Source organism: Capsella rubella, unplaced genomic scaffold, assembly GCF_000375325.1.
Source record: "Capsella rubella cultivar Monte Gargano unplaced genomic scaffold, Caprub1_0 scaffold_7, whole genome shotgun sequence".
NCBI classification, from domain to species: domain Eukaryota; kingdom Viridiplantae; phylum Streptophyta; class Magnoliopsida; order Brassicales; family Brassicaceae; genus Capsella; species Capsella rubella.
This window is the reverse complement of record NW_006238917.1, coordinates 14103132-14120043: the sequence shown is the minus strand read 5'-3', so window position 1 is coordinate 14120043 and position 16912 is coordinate 14103132. Positions and strand designations below refer to the sequence as shown.

Below are 16912 nucleotides of genomic sequence, written 5' to 3'. Positions count from 1 at the left end.
GATCAGAGGAAGCAAAACATACTCACACGGATTGTGATTCGCTTTTAGGATCATAGAAAGCAGAATGTATCCAGTTTAAATATGAGGGGTTTCTAGGATCAGAAGAAGTGAAACGTATCCAATCGTAATGTGATGTTTTTCTAGGATCCTAAGAAGTGGCTAAATGTATCCAGTCGGAAAAAAACAATCGCCCTTCATAAAAGATTTAATGGTTCAGTGTGGGCGTTGTTTGAAATGGAGAAACATACCATTGATGTAGAAATATGAAATCTTAAGGGAAAAACATGTTGAAACCCCCAACCCCCTTTACCTGCGAGACAGTTTCCTAATGGACGCAATATATGTCCTGCCATGTCCTGAAAGTTAAAAGATCATGTGATCTTTGGCTATTGATGTGCCTAGCATCCCTTCGACACTGACCGGATGGATACATCTAGTGCAGTTTCAAAGTAGAGACTCCAGAAAATTCGCTGATATGTAAGTAGTTACATTGGCGTTTCAAAAGTGTCGTGTAATTTATATGAAATTGATATGTTAATTGATTTATTTGCACATTGTCTATCTCTTTATTAGAGTATTAGGTCTCAAAGTATTCATGGCTTACCATATTTTTCAACTTATATATGAGGCAATTAGTAGGATTGTGTAGGAACATGTAGTAGGAACCTCTCAAAGATATGCATTATTTATGCAAATTACAGAAACCATTGCTCATGTTTTGCTACTAACAACAATGTGTAGTGCCAAGAAATGGATAGAAGAGAAGCTTAGTGATGACTTATCAATTTTATAGACAGCTTAATTTCTTACACTCTTATAAGCTTCATTGTACCTTGGTTAATCTACATATTCTTAGAAAACCACCCCAAGTACACAAGAGAAGGCGTGAATATGTCTCAATTCTCATTCAAATTGCCAAAACGGCTTGACGACTATATGAAGAAGCGTAATTGTCAAAAGCCTGATGCATGTACTGAATCTAGGTTATTTTGTTTATATTTTTTTCTCACGTAGCCAACAATATCACTGAATTAGCTGGAAACAAATTCGGATAATAGGAAAAATAATCAAAAGTCACATTGTTGGCCAAGTGAGAAGAAAACAAAAAACAATAACCTACATTCAGTAGCTGCATTAGGTTCTTGACGAATACACTTCTTCATATAGTCGTCAAGGCGTTTTGGTAATTTGAATGAGAATTGAGACATATTCACCCATTTTCTTGTGTACTCGGGGTGGTTTTCCAAGAACCTGTTAATTAACCAACGTCCAATGAGGCTTATAAGAGTGTAAGAAATTAAGCTCTCTATATAACTGATAAGACATCACTAAGTTTCTCTTCTAACCATATCTTGGCACTATACATATTGTCGTTAGTAGCAAAACATTAGCAATGGTTTCTGTAATTTGCATAAATAATGCATATCTTTATATAAATATCACCACAATTTCGCATAACAGGTTCCAACTACGTGTTCCTAAACAATCCTACTAATTGCTTTATATATAAGTTGGAAAAAATGGTAAGATATTAATACCCTGAGACCTAATACTCTAATAAAGAGGTAGAAAATGTGAAAATAAATCAATCAACATATCAATTTCTTGTAACTTACATGACACTTTTAAAACAGCAAGATGTTATGTAACTTATAAGAATTTGAAGTGCTAAAAAGAGTGAAATGAATACTAAAAACTTACATTTTGACCTCGGATTGTGATCGAGCCTTATGTTTGATAATGGAGCAGGAGGATAATAATAACTTATCAAAGACAACAACAACAACACACAAAAAAAAAACAATAAGGAAAGCTTGGTGCTATATAGACAATGAGAATTGAAACAGGAGGCCAATGGAACTACTTACACATCGGCAAAAAAATTTTCGCACTCTCCACGTCGAACCTGCATAAGACGTCTCCATCCGGTTGGGGGGCAAGGAATGCTAGGGGCATCAATAGCCCACATGATGTTTCAAATCCCGGAACTTGGCGCGACATATTTGGTGCTCACTCGGAAGCTGCCTCGCAGAAAAAGGGGACTTCGACATGTTTTTCCCTTAAGATTTCATACTTCTCCATAGAGGGTATGAGTCTCCATTTCAAACAACGCCCACACTGAACCATGAGATCCTTAATGAAGGGTATTTCCGGAGTGTTGTTGGATTCATTTGCATTGCCAAATGAAGACATAACTCGATAGGAACTACACGTAATAAATGATATTGTCAAGTAAAATAAACAACAGAAATGACAATGCGTAATCAAGATCCTTTATTGAAACAAAACTGAATAATATGTAGCCACATCATATGAAAGAACATGATTATATTATTTCTTGTGAATTTCGGGGAACCAACAATGAATTATAAATATTTTGGCATAGATAAAATGTAAGTAAACACGTATAAGCGTGTGATGGTGGAGACTGGAGACATACATGATCTAATTAAATCCATAAATATTAAAATTAAAAAAAAATTAAAAAGATCAGTTAATATATACACGAAGAAGATCTTTGAGAGAGCAAAGAGAGATTCTCTTACCTGAACGTTGCAAAGAGAGATTTGTTGGATTTGTTTGTGTCCAAGAAACTAATGATCATAAACTGATTATTTATTGGACGTAGAAAGGAAACATATAGCAGGAAAAATCATAATTCATTTTTTCCATAATAGTGTGTTGACTGCCATTTTTACTATAATATTTTACCTTATGTATGAAATTCAATTTCTCATTTTGTTGACTACATTAATTTTCAAGTAAGGGTAAAATGACCATTAACATTAAGAAATAAAAGATTGAAAATGACCAAAAAAATGGTAGTTTTGTAAAAAGGTTTCTAGGAAAAGACATTAGTCACAATTGCAATTTTTGTATATCATTTACATAAATAAATTCAACTATAGTCTTTGCAATTTATATTCAAATGGATTTTTCTGTGATTTTAAAAATTAAAGTCCAAAACAATAAATTTTTTATTGAACTCAAAACAACATTGCTTTTATTTAAATTTTTTTTGCCTCAACTAAGATTTTTCTAAGATGTTAGCAACTAAAAGAAATCTCACTATTGTGATTATCTCACTAATTACCAAACAGATAAAAAAGAAATATTAAAATTTTGAATTTGTTCACCACCTATTCTATATATAATGTAATCACAAGATACAACTAAATAACAAACAAATCATAGTAAACTAAAATTTATGCTGGAAAATATCAATCAACGAAAAATTTTGTGAACACAAAATTCATGATTAAATTTCTTCAAACATACTCAAAATCTTGCTTTGGTCAACAAAATAAATTAAAATAGCCATGAATATCCAAATTATGTCCACATGGACTAAATCTTTGTTGGTCTCATTCACCAATTTTATATTCTTGTCTTTTTGGAGGGTTTTCCATGTTGTGACGCTCCATGCTCACCTGGAGATACTCATGCCACTTAATTGGTTGGAAACAAAAACAAAACAAAACAAGATGAATCAAATTTGTATATACAAGCAAGGTGAGAAAAAAATTACATTTTGTAGCTGTGTTAGGTTCCACTTGACGAGTGCGCTTCTTCATTTAGTCGTCAAGGCGTTTTGGAAATTGGAAGGAGAATTAATAAATATTCACCCCTTGTCTTGTGTATTAGGGCGTGGTCAGGGCGTGGTCAGCCAAGAACTTATATGATAAGTCATCACTAAGCTTTTCTTCTAACCATTTCTTAGCATTACACATTAATGTCGTAAGTAGCAAAACATAGGCAATGGTTTATGTAATTTGCATCAATATGCCTAGCTTTACCTCTCTTTAGCATGCATTTAGTCCTTAGTTTTCATAGTTTAAAACCTGTTTCATAGGTTTTACAGTCTTTGTTTTGTGCTTTGCTTACTTAAGTCTTTTTTCATTAGCACGCATACATCTATGCATTTGGAGTATTATCAGGATTATAGGACTTCTAAGGGCTATGGAAAGAGCTGATGTTATTCCTGAGGATATGGAGAATAAAGAATGAAAATGGAAGCACTCGACTATACCACTCGACCTACTATTCAGTCGTGTGCACAACAAGCCCTTCATAGATCGAACCGAATGGAGATCTTACCTTTATATTTAGCTTCCAAGCCCTTAATAAAAGTTGTAGAAAAGTAAATAAGCTTTCCAATGGTTATAATTGCAAGCCAATCAGGGCTGTGGTTCAAGAGTTATCAATGTGTTACTGTACGTATATACACCTAGTCAAGCACCCGGTCGAGTGGAACTAGGTCACAGACATTTCATGCCCGAAAGGCGTTTGAAGAAATGTCTGAACCAGCTAGTGTGAGAGATTTACATGCTTAGCCCAAGCGATTGGTTGTCTAAGGTGTTTATTGATAGTAGCGAATTGATGCTTAATGCATGTTTATTGCATGTTTCATCAAAGAGATTTTAGATTATGAAGTGTTTTAGACTTGATAGTTTCTGCCAAGAGATTGGATTGACTAGGTTTAGAAGTCCACTGTCTAGGGAATAGCTTGATTGACTTTTTTAGGCATTCTAAATAAGATTAAGATACTCCACTGAAATTGATTACCGCATCCTTGAGAGCTGTACTCTTTTGATTATTTGCTAACTTCATTTTTGTTCTGATTAGTTCTTGGATGCTTAGTCTATCTTCTGCTTTAGTTTCATATTGTCACTTGCCTTAGTTTAAGCTTGTTTCATTTCTGTGTACTCTTGTTCTTCATTCTTAGTTTATTTCTGTCATTGATTTTTTTGCACTTAGATTGATAGTTTAAATTGCTATTTGATTGGCATAACTTGTTAGCTTCTTTTGCAATCATAATTGTTTGCATCACACCCAATTGGATCGATAAACTCTTTGAACTACATTGCACTAGGGAGATTGAACTCCAAAAGCATAAAAACCTAAGTATCAGAATACCCCGAGACGTAATACTTATATATATGTTTAAATAAGGAGATAAGAAAATCTGCAAATCAGCCAATCAACATATTGGTTTCTTATAAATTACATGACACTTTTGAAAAAGGAAGATGTTATGTAAGTTATGAGAAGTTGGAATGCTAAAAAAGAGTAGAATGAGTACTAAAAACTTACTTTTCGACCTCGGCTTGTGATCGAAACCTATATTTTGATAATGGAGCAGAAGGATAGTAATAACTTATCAAAGACAACAAAAAAAAAAGAATAATAAGGAAAGCTTGGTACCATATATACTATGAGAGGAGACAAGAGGCCAATGTATCTACTTACACATCGACGAGTTTTCCGGAGTCTCTATTTCGAAACTGCACTAGATATGTCCATCCGGTCGGTGTGGAAGGGATATAGGCACATCAATAGCCCATATATCACATGATTTTTTAAATTTCGAGACATGGCACGGCATATATGGCGTCCAGTAGGAAATTGTCTCGCATATAAAGGGGGTTTCGAAGTGTTTTTCCCTTAATATTTATATACCAAAATTTGCAATTGTTACTACTGCCTTTCCCTAGATACTATTTTGCAAAACTACAAATTTTTTGTCATTTTCAATCTTGCTCTTTCTTAATATTTAATTACCATTTTACCCTTACTTGAAAATTAATTTAGTCAACAAAATGAGAAATTGAATTAGCATACATAAGGTAAAATATTATAGTAAAAATGGTAGTCAACACACTATTATGGGAAAATGAATTAGGATTTTTTCTGATATATGTTTCCTTTCTACGTCCACTAGATAAACAAATTATGATCATTTGTTTCTTGGACAACAACAAATCCAACAAATCTCTCTATGCAACGTTCAGGTTAGAGAATCTCTCTTGGCTCTCTCAAAGATCTTCTTCGTGTATATGATAATTGATCATTTTTATGTTTTAATTTTAATATTTATGGATTTAATTAGATTTAATGTTAGTCAACACAATATGTATTATGGAAACAATGAATTAGGATTTTTCCTGCTATATGTTTCCTTTCTATGTCCACTAAATAAACAGTTTATGATCATTTGTTTCTTGGACAACAACAAATCCAACTAATCTCTCTATACAACGTTCATGTTAGAGAATCTATCTTCGCTCTCTCAAAGATCTTCTTCGTGTATATGATAATTTATCTTTTTCATTTTATAATTTCACATGATTATTATATTTCTGTGAATTTAGGGAAACCAACAATGAATTATAAATATTTTGGCATATAAAAGCACATTCAAAAATCACAATAAAATCTAATTAAATCAATAAAAACTAAAAATAAAAATAAAAGAGATCAACTATCATATACCCAAAGAAGATCTTTGAGAGAGAGAAGAGAGATTCTATTACCTGAACGTTGCAAAGAGAGTGTTGTTGGTGTCCAAGAGAGAGAGAGAGAGATGATCATAAACTGTTTATTTAGTGAACATAAAAAGGAAACATATAGTAGGAAAAATCCTAATTCATTTTTTTCCATGATACATATTGTGTTGACTACCATTAAATCAAAGAAAATAAAATCTAATTAGGATATTATATATACTAGTAAAAAAAATCTTATAGCCACTTTAATGTTCGCGCATGCGCCTTAATATTCGTGGCTACGAGCTAGTTTAGTAAAAAAAAAACACAAATTATTTAATCAAGAGACGCTATAGCAACGAATCTTAAGATGCATACGCGGAAATTCAAGTGGCTATAGAGATTAATTTTACTAGTATATATATCCACGTATATTAGATAATTACATGCACTTTTAAATATATATATTAAAAATATATAGATATTTATGCGATTAATAGGTTGATAACCTTTGACTTAAAAAGAATTGAGAAACTAACGCTGGTGCAGAAAACTTTGGTAAATAACGTTTTTAAATGAGAGGAAAAATCGAAACTAGCCTTCTGTAATGGGTGGAAAGTAGAAGTCTATGGGCATAGGCGAGGGAAAAACAAAAGAGTAGGTTATCATTATTAATGTTTTTATAAAAACGCATGTTACAAATCGAATACTTGGTTATGTAAAATGAATACTTGGTTCTGTAAAACTAACACTTGGTTCTATAGAAATATTATTAAATCACATGCAACTATAGAAAATACATTGGTTCTGTAAAAATTAAAATCCACCTAGTTCTGAAAATAGCAACACATAAATTAAGGGATGGTTGAACATGTAGGTGGAGGTGTAGGTGTCTCTCGTTTGAACACTTCTTCTTTCAGCCAGCTGGGCTCAGGCCCATCTCATTTCTCATTGAGGCCCGATTCTAAAATATCTGATCCAAGTAATAATTTCCAAAAGCCCAGGTCTGGTCCAAAATTTCCTTGTTCTTTCTTAGCATACGTATGTGTCGATACATGGATCTAGTTTTTCAAAGACTGCAATTGGAACATAATCAAATATTGATGCTATGGTGGTACAAATATAATTTGAGAACCTTGCCTTTAGATCCACCTAGGGTTATTACTCATGATTGTAAAAGCTTGAATAAGCACGGCATTTTGATCCCATATCTAGGAGCGGTGGTTACAGAAGCTTCTTCAACCTTTCATCTTTGTCTCATCTGATCCCTGGACCTAAACAAATACAAATTCAAAACATCAGGGACTTTGTCTTCAAGAAATCGCCATCAAGTGTGAAGCTCAAGTTGATGTCTTACCCAACCCTCTCCAACACCTCTGCTGCCCCCATAAATCCCAATTACTACCCATTGCCTAAAAGATTGAAGCTCGGATTTATTCTCATTCTTCATTGCCAAACCGACTACACGCTTTGTGTGGAATTCCTTAACCTTCACAGCTGTATGCTTCATATGAAGGAGGACCCACCTGCTCTGTTACGGTTTTGCATACACCTTGTAAGTGTCCCATTTTTAACTTCATCTAGAGTCTTGAGTTTTGGTTATAAGAGATTAAAGGACTTTGATCCAATGCTTTTAAACCTACTCATGCTGGTGAGAAACCCAACTTGTGTCTCCTCTGTGGAGTACTCTTTCAAAAGCTCGGATGCATTTGTTGCAAGAGCCGTCTATGATAATTTGGTCGAGGATTTCGTGAAGCCCGTCTTCAAGGTCGAATCCGCTATGGTCCCAAAAGATTCTGCAAAAATTGCAAGCTTGTCAAAGTTTATCATCCTTTTGGAAAACTCATGGAACCCTTATCTGCTTTTTCTTTGTATTATCTTTGTTTCAAGTTGTGTGAACACTATTCAGGTTTAAGATGAACGAAAGTTATTATTTTTCCAAAAAAAAAAGAAGGGAAATTAAATAGCCAGGACTACTGCAATTTCAGAACTGGAGGTAAGAATGAAATCTTCAAGGATCCGAATGGATCCTCATTAGTGTTTCGTTTTCTTGGAGACTTTGCAGCAAATTCTCTGAGAGAGGATCTTTGGAATGTTTGTAAGCTGAGAGCGACAAATGGGGAAGAAGAAAGGTACACCACGGATCCATAATTTACTATATTTGTTTAGTTGGTCATTTTCGTAATTGGTTTATATATTCTAGTTTTTGTATGTGTTTTTCATTTTAGTTTTATATAGTTTTATGAGTTTGTATTATAAGTAGATTGAATTTCTTTCAATATTATTGTCATCATGAATTTATGTTTCTGTTTCTCAGCCGGATTTGATCATCTCCTACGATGACATATGTAATTGTACAATTGCTCGTATTTTTTTTATAATAATTGTTAGACTTGTGTATATATTGGGTTTATCCAAATTTATAATTCAAGTTGTTGTAATAATTATCAGTCCTATCATATAAAACCGTTCGATGATATTTTTTACTTTCTAAATATTTATGAATCTTATTATTTAAAATTTTAAAGATTTAAAAATTTATTTGATGAGGTAAAAGTAAATAATGCACTATTTAAAATCTGAGTTAATCTTGTTCGTTTATTATAATTTTTTTACACAGTAATTATAATTTATCTAAATCGTTTATTTTTGAGAGAAAAACTATATATACAGATTAGCGCATTAAAATAATACTGGTTTGGCTTGTAAACAAGAAATAATATGATTTCTCCAACCAATATGTGTGCTAGTGCTATAGAGGCTACTATCCTTCTGGAGGGATATATGACTTTTAAATATGCATACATATATATATATATATATATATATATATATATATATATGTCGTTTAATTGTATATTCTTTGCCCAACAAACGTTCAATATATGTTGTTAAATAAGAGTAAACCCGATTTCAACAAAGCGGGTTGTGTTAAAATATTTTTAACCGACCCAAACTCTAAAAGACATAACTAACCTTAATGACTTGTGTTAGATAGAGGTTGATCCATTATCCTTTTGGGAAAATTTGTTTTAAAATGATTTTTGAGTTAAATGTACTTCAAAAATGTTAAGATAGATACCAAACTGTGTGGCGGCGGATTACAAGTTGTCTTATATTTTGAGAGGCGAAATTTGTGCCCTTTATGTTTTGCTGGGCCGACAATCTTAAAAGTACTGAAATTGAACCAAATACATTTAAAAACATATTAAAGTTTTTAGATCTTGTATATGTGATCTTAATGTATATATGTGTGGGTGTGTGTGTGTGGTTTACTCAATTTTGTTTTTATCTTTGAATGATTTGATCTATGCCAAAATGTTAATTATACCTATACATATAATGTATCATGTTCTCTCCTATGATGTCGATACATAGACGCTTAATTTTAATGGAACTATATATATCTTTGGTTACGGATTTGTCATCTCTATTTTTTCACTTGAGTACTTTATTTCTCGTAAGAGATCTTAATTACATTTGTGGTTATTTATAAATCTCTGATTGTGTACCATTTTATTACATGCAGTTCCCTATCAAGTTAATTATGTCTTCATATTGCAATGTAGACGGACCAACAACAATCTGGTTAATCAAAGTTAAGATATCACTATACTACTTTATAAGCTCAACACCTTTTCATGAGATAAGCTTCTAGGATCAGAAATAGCGGAACGTATCCAATCAGAATGTGATGCGCTTCTAGGATCAGAAGAAGCAAAACATATCCAATCAGAATGTGATGCGCTTCTAGGATCATAATAAGTAGAACGTATCCCAATCAGATTGTGATGTGTGTCTAGGATCAGAAGAAGCGAAACATACTCACTCGGAATGTGATTCGCTTTTAGGATCATAAAAAGCAGAATGTATCCAATTTAAATATGAGGTGTTTCTAGGATCAGAAGAATTGAAACGTATACAATCGGAATGTGATGTGTTTCTGGGATCATAAGAAGCGCTTAAACGTATCCAGTCGAAAAAAACACTCGCCCTTCATTAAGGATTTAATGGTTCAGTGTGGGCGTTGTTTGAAATGGAGAAACATACCATTGATGTAAAAATATGAAATCTTAAGGGAAAAACATGTCGAAACCCCCTTTGTCTGCAAGACAGCTTCCTAGTGGACGCAATATATGTCGTGCCATGTCCTGAAAGTTAAAAGATCATGTGATATATGGGCTATTGATGAGCCTAGCATCCCTTTCACACTGACCGGATGGATACATCTAGTGCAGTTTCAAAGTAGAGACTCCGGAAAATTCGCTGATATGTAAGTAGTTACATTGGCCTCTTGTCTCTTCTCATAGTATATATAGTACCAAGCTTTCCTTTTTGTTCTTTTTTTTTTGTTGTTGTTGTCTTTGATCAGTTATTACTATCATTCTGCTCCGTTATGAAAATATAGGCTTCGATCACAAGCCGAGGTCAAAAAGTAAGTTTTTAGTAATCATTTTGCTCTTTTTTAGCATTCCAATTCTCATAAGTTACATAACATCTTCCTTTTTCAAAAGTGTCATGTAATTTATAAGAAACCAATATGTTGATTGACTGATTTGCAAATTTCTTATCTCCTTATTTGAATATATATAAGTATTAGGTCTCGGGTTATCCATGTCTTACCATTTTTTCCAACTTATATAATTAGGAATTACTAGGATTGTGTAGGAACATGTAGTTGGAACCTCATGTATGTTACTTTGTGGTGATATTTATTTAAAGCTAGGCATATTGATGCAAATTACATAAACCATTGCCTATATTTTGCTACTAATAACATAAATGTTTAATGCCAAGAAATTGTCAGAAGAAAAGCTTAGTGATGACTTATCATATAGGTTCTTGGCCGACCACCCCGAATACACAAGACAAGGGGTGAACATTTATTAATGCCAAAACGCCTAGACGACTATATGAAGAAGCGTACTCTTCAAGTGAAACCTAATGCAGCTACAGAATATAAGTTGTGTTTTATTTTTCTCACCTTGCTTGTATATGCAAATTTGACAATCTGGGCTAAATATTATTATCCAAATTTGATTTATCTTGTTTTATTTTGTTTTGATTCCAACTAATTCAGTGGAATGAGTATTTCCTCGTGAGCATGGAGTCTCACAGCATGGACAACCCTCTAAAAAGACAAGAATGTGAAATTGGGGAATGAGACCAACAAAGATTTAGTCCATGTGGACATAATTTGGATATTCTTGGCTAATTTAATTTATTTTGTTGACCAAAGCAAGATTTTGAGTATGTTTGGAGAAAATTAATCATGAATTTGTTGACAGGCAAGCTCATATTTTTGGTTAACATAGCTGTTTTTGTGTTCACAATTGTTTTTCGTTATTGATATTTTCCAGCCTAAATTTTATTTTACTAAAATTTTTTGCTTATTTAGTTGTATCTTGTGATTAAATTATATATAGAATAGGTGGTAAACAAATTCAAAAGTTTAACATTTCTTTTTTATCTGTTTACTAATTAGTGAGATAATGACAATAGTGAGATTTCTTTTAGTTGCTAACATTTTAGAAAAATCTGAGTTAAGGCAAAAAAAAATTACATAAATAAAACCAATGTCGTTTTGTGTATGATAAAAAATTTCTTGTTTTGAACTTTAATTTTTAAAATTACACAAAAATCCAAATATAAATTGCAATGACTATAGTTGAATTTATTTATGTAAATGATATAACAAAATTTGCAATTATTACTAATGCCTTTCCCTAGTTACCATTTTGCAAAACTACCATTTTTTTTTCATTTTCAATCTTGCTCTTTCTTAATATATATAACCATTTTACCTTTACTTGAAAATTAATTTAGTCAACAAAATAAGAAATTGAATTTGCATACAGAAGGTAAAATATTATAGTAAAAATGGTTGTCAACACACTATTATGGGAAAATGAATTAGGATTTTTCCTGCTATATGTTTCATTTCTACGTCCACTAAATAAACAGTTTATCATTATTTGTTTCTTGGACAACAACAAATCCAACAAATCTCTCTATGCAACGTTCAGGTAAGAGAATCTCTTTTCGCTCTCTCAAAGTTCTTCTTTGTGTATATGATAATTGATCTTTTTCATTTTTTAATTTTAATATTTATGGATTTAATTAGATCTTGTATGTCCTCAGTCTCCACCATCACACGTTTATACGTGTTTACTTAGATTTTATTTGAATAATTATTATCTTTCTTTTTTTTTGAACAAACGAATGATTAGTATCTATGCCAAAATATTTATAATTCATTGTTGGTTTCCCTAAATTCACAGAAATATAATAATCATGTTCTTTCCTATGATGCGGATACGTATTTCTCATTTTTGTTTCAATGAACGATTTTGATTATGCATTTGTCATTTCTATTGTTTATTTTACTTGACAGTACCATTTATAACATGTGTTCCTATAAAGTTATGTCTTCATCTGGCAATGTAAATGAATCCAACAACACTTTGGAAATACCCTTCATTAAGGATCTAATGGTTCCTTGTGGGTGTCGTTTAATGGAGACTCATACCTCTGTGGAGAAGTATGAAATCTTAAGGGAAAAACATGTCGAAGTCCCTTTTTCTTCGAGGCAGCTTCCGAGTGAGTGCCAAATATGTCGTGCGAAGTTCCGATTTGAAACTTCATGTGATATGTGGGCTATTGATGCGCCTAGCATCCCTCCCCCCCCCCTCCCGACCAGATGGAGACTTCTTGTGCAGGTTCGACGTGGAGAGTGCGAACAAAAATTCGCCGATGTGTAAATTTTTCCATTGGCCTCTTGTTTCGATTCTCATTTTCTATATAGTACCAAGCTTTCCTTATTGTTGTATTTTTATTGTTATTATCCTCCTGCTCCATTATCAAACATAAGACTTCGATGACAATCCTAGGTCAAAAAGTAAGTTTTTAGTATTCATTTCACTCTTTTTAGCACTTCAAAATCTTGTAAGTTACATAACATCTTGTTGTTTCAAAAGTGTCATGTAATTTATAAGAAATTGATATGTTAATTGATTTATTTGCACATTTTCTATCTCTTTATTAGAGTATTATGTCTTACCATTTTTTCTAACTTATATATGAAGCAATCTTGATGTACCTTATCAAACATATAAAATTTTACAATTTTTCATATTTGAAAAAGGGTATTTTTGAAAATGAATAGAAAAGAGGGGTATTTTTAAAAAGGGGTACACCAAAAGGGGTATTTCTCAAAAATCCTCTTAGAGGTTTTAATATTTATAATATCTTATATATTAAAATTTAACTACTATAATATTTTAAAGCTCTTTAAAAGTTTTAATTTGCTCAAACTTAGAAACAGATCATATCAAAACTTTTAAATTGGGATGCTTGATAAATTAAGATTTCTGCTCATACGTAGTTTGAAACATGTTAGACTGTTTTTACTATGATACTAGGATTTATCCCGTGGTACACCACGGGTCCATAATTTAATATATTTAATTATTTAGTCTTTTTGTAATTAGTTTATATAGTCTAGTTTTGTACGTGTTTATTTCATTTTAGTTTTATAGAATTTTATGAATTTGTATTATAAGTATATTCATAGGTATACGAAGCGGTATGTCAAAGCTTGGTTGGTGCTCTGCAAAATATTTGGCTACGAGGTTTTCGGAAAGTTATATTTGAAGGAGACTGCAAAATATTTGGCTACGAGGTTTTCGGAAAGTTATATTTGAAGGATACTGCAAAATTCTTATTGACACTCTCAACAATAGATGTGTGCGTTATGATGTCTTCAACTGGATCTTTGAAATTACGATGTGGATGCAACGGTTTGAGGCTATTCGCTTTAACTGGGTTCCTAGAAATCTCAACAATCCTGCAGATTGTCTTGCAAAACTTCAACGTTTTTCTGTTTCTGATTTTGTTTATCATCACGGGAAAATTGGAATTAAAGGATAAATTTTTATAAATTTGTCCATCTATGCAATCTATACATAAGATTGGTGACATATGCTTTTATATAATTTAAATCCTATTATATCCCTAACTTTTTAATTTTTTATAAAAGTTAAAACTATTTCCTAAATTATTTTTTTATTTTTATTTTTAATTTTTTCTGTGATAATCATATAAGGCAAAAGTAATATTCTTTTAATTCTTTTACTTGTAGCCGTCGTTTATCTATCTTCTTCTTCACAATTTTTTTTGCTTTTATAAACGATTCATGCTCTCTAATAACTCAGAAAAAATCTCTATAATCATAAGGAAGAGCAAGTGTTTCTTGATAGCATCTGGTTTTTAAAATTTTGGAGCTTTGATTCAAGGTAAAATTTTAGGGTTTGAAGTAAATAATTTTGGCAGAAGTAAAAGAAAATAGAATGAATTGGATTTATTTATTTGTAGTATTCATGTTGCTTTCTATGTTGCTACGTACGTTCACACCACGTAGATACTATGGGTATGAAGATTAAAAAATTGCAGCAACGTGTGTTATACTCTAATCATATATTATGCATACGAGAACATGGTGTTTTTAAGTATTTGGTTATGATCATATCATGTTTTTTATATATTATTGTCTAGGGATTTATTCTAACGTGTAGTATGTATGTACTGGTTAAGGAGAAGTTTGATTGAAAATAATTTGTTTTGCTATTGATTATACGTAAATAGTTTTTTACATTGTGAGTTGTAACTGTTTGTATTGTTTTTGTGTAGACATGGAAAACGAGTGTCCAAAACGTCTATTTAGAGATGGAAATGAGCCACAAGTGAAAAAGATAAATAATAGCTGTAGAATGTCTCTTTTGGGCAAGATAAAAGAAGCATTGCCATCAGAATATGATGAAGTGAAGAGAGATCCAGTGTTTGCCCATGTCTTTGCAATACACGAAAATAAAATAAGTTATTCAGCTCGTTTGGTACACAGCATCATGTGTAGACAATTGGTAACAAAGAAAAAGCATGAGTTATGGTTTGTGTTTGGACGGAAACCATTTAGATTTTCACTCCAAGAGTTTTATGCAGTCACTGGACTCAAATACATGGATGATGGGAGGTGTGATTATGAGAATTGGAAAGATGATAAAGGGTTTTGGAGTAAATTTTTGAAGAAACCACATGCGCAGATTTGCATAAAGAAGTTGATGGATGACATAGAAGGTGTTAAGAAGTGGAGTAGAGAGGATAGAATCCGTTTCGTCTATATATGTGTGATAGCTGGATTGGTCATGGCTAGGGGTGAGACGAAAAAAATCGATCATTTGTACATCAAAATGGTAATGGATCTTCGCAATGTTCGTAACTATCCTTGGGGGCTTAAAGCTTATAATTATCTACTAAGCTGCATTATGAAAACAAGATGTGATTTGAAGAAAACCAAAAGTTATGTTCTGGATGGATTCTCATATGCACTTCAGATATGGGTGATGGAAGCAGTTCCAGACATTGGATCATTGTTGGGAGAAAAGCTTAACACTGAATTGACTGAAGGTCCTCGATGTTCTAACTGGAAAGGAGCTGCAAAAATATCATATGAGGACATCATTTTTGTGGAGAGCACATATAAGTCACATGTGAGTTTATGATTCCCTAGTTAGATTTTAAGAGTTTTCACTAGATTTGTGCTACATAGAGACTAAGTTATCGAATATAACTACCATTTTAAACATATTTTAGATCAGTTTTTTCTTGTGAACTGAGAATTATTTGCTAAATTGCCTTGTATTTTTGTAGGTAATTGTTTCTCCATTCATTTCTTGTTCTGGAAATGAGCATGCAGAATTTGTAAGGCCGGATGAAGTCGAAGATGTTGAAGTGGATTATATGATTGATATGATCAGATCTGGGGAAGATTTTAGAAACCATGTTTGGGGAAGTGTTGAAGATGATGATATAGAAGGCGACAATATTGAAAATGTACAAGAGAACGATGTTGAATGTGAGGATGAGGTAACTGACGATGTAAATGGGCTCCTTCAAAAACGTTCCATCAACTACAATAACTCTTCGAACTGCCTTGTAGAACCCTCTTATTGATTGACCAAAAGAAATAAATAGATACTTGAATCGATCATCGCAACTGGTTTCAAAATTTGTATATGTACCAGGATTAGCTTCTTGTAGCATATGCAAGTATTTTGGTATTTTACCAAAACTTTTCTCAGGTATTCCTCTAACCTCATTAATTGCATACTCACGAGACTCCCAAGCTTGTGAATAAGATAGCTCACATCCATACTCTGTACGCATAATATTAATGATGTCATTCGGTTTAGGCCCTTCCTTCACACCCTCGTATCTATGCATTATGAGCTGACCAACTGTTCTTGATGAAGGTGTCCTCGAGACTTTGCTTTTCATGGAAGGAGCACAATTATGTTTAGCGACATACTTATTAATTTTAAAATATGTTGAGCCCTCTAAACATTGAGCACGAAGCCTCCATTTGCAAACCCTTTCTATGCAACGTATACACCAAAACTTTTTATCAGATTTTGTAACCCGGTAGTCGAAGTTATACCTCATTGCACAAATTTCCAGAGTTGCTTGTAAAGCTTCCTTGCTTCTGAAATGCTTCCCCTGCTTTACCATTGAATCTTCCAACACTGATCCAACTTCAACATCATATGAAAGTTTATGGAACTCATCACTTGGTTTATCCTCATTCACCATAA

The 16912-nt window shown here is 32.5% G+C and overlaps 1 pseudogene; it reads left to right on the top strand.

Annotated features, from left to right (window-relative positions):
• Window positions 1-15287: 15287 nt before the first annotated feature.
• LOC17880227 lies at window positions 15288-16274 on the top strand (annotated as a pseudogene).
• Window positions 16275-16912: the final 638 nt, after the last annotated feature.